The 1,172-nt window shown below is 40.5% G+C and overlaps 1 protein-coding gene across 1 annotated transcript in view; it reads right to left on the bottom strand.

The window, feature by feature from the left end:
- Positions 1–939: 939 nt before the first annotated feature.
- The window catches only part of LOC309702420 (protein NLRC3-like), a 25,417-nt gene continuing 25,184 nt past the window's right edge, over positions 940–1,172 (bottom strand). The window contains exon 10 of the mRNA XM_082527138.1: positions 940–1,172. This exon is cut by the window's right edge and continues 649 nt beyond it. The gene's annotated coding sequence lies outside the window, so the exon portion shown is untranslated.

Genomic DNA, 1,172 nt, shown 5'->3' with positions numbered 1-1,172 from the left:
TGGTGACAGCTTGGATGTGTTTCAGTCCTGCCTGGTTATCACTGCAGGAATCTTTCACATTTATTACAGGTAATAACTCTGATTTTTCTGTGTATTATGAGCCAAATGTATCCTGATACACACAGAGATGGATGAGCAGAGGTTTTTTTTGCAGTTTATGTAGTTACTATGGACTTAATGCATACATATTATTAAAATTAGGGCTATAACAGTTGTATTGATGTATAGCAACTTGAAATGCTCCCACAAATGGCTCCACAGCATGTAAAAATATAACAAAAGCTCTGGCGGACTTGGTTCTGTGGTCAGTCTTAAAGGGTGAAGTTAAACTCTGTAATCTTCACTGTGTCACAGAGTTCAGTGAGTCCCGTTATTCACAGTATCAATCAGATCATCAGAGAACAGCTGATCAGCAATCAGTGGTGCCAACAGCGCCTCCTGTGGTGAGAGGATGCAATAATGCAATGTAGCATTTTTCCACTCAACACTTGCAGTCATGGAAACTGTCTGTTGGATCTGTGTGACGTTGCTTTCTTGGTTAGAGTTCCTCACAAATGTCCAGATGATTCTTCTAATGAGGCGTCGACCATGTTTGCAGCTCTTTGGAAGAAAACGTCGCCCTTTGCCATCCTTACTTTTCTTTGACTTCTTCAAATGCAGCTGAACTCCAGCTGGTATTTTCTTGGACTTTGCAGCTGTTTCTGGTCATCAGTTCATTCCTGCAAACCTCTGAAGCTGAACAACAATGATGCTGCATTGCTGGCTGATCCCAAAAGGTTGATTCTGTTCATCTGGACGTTTTCAGAAACGTTTGCTCACTGATCAGGTGACTTCTTCAGTCTCAGCTGACTGCAGCTTTACAAGCTTACAAACAGCACATTTGCACAATGACTGAAAGCAGCAGCACCTGATATATATGATACTAATATAATACATATACATATATAATCCATACTAATGATGAAGGAACTGAGCTCACAGTCCATTGTTCATTCAGTGAACTACTCAGTTTATTTTGGGCCTCAGAAATGCTCACTCTGTTTGTACATCACTGTCAGCAATAGACTCATTCTGCTGTGTGGACAGGAACACATGTGACATCACTTCCTGTTTGTTTGTGACTGAAGAGGAAGAAGTTTACAAGGAATCATTTAGAAGAGTTTCAAACATCA

Source organism: Aulonocara stuartgranti, assembly GCF_965226115.1.
Source record: "Aulonocara stuartgranti genome assembly, chromosome: 3".
In the NCBI taxonomy this organism is placed as follows: Eukaryota; Metazoa; Chordata; class Actinopteri; order Cichliformes; family Cichlidae; genus Aulonocara; species Aulonocara stuartgranti.
The sequence above is the reverse complement of the archived record's forward strand: the minus strand, read 5'-3'. Positions and strand labels throughout refer to the sequence as shown.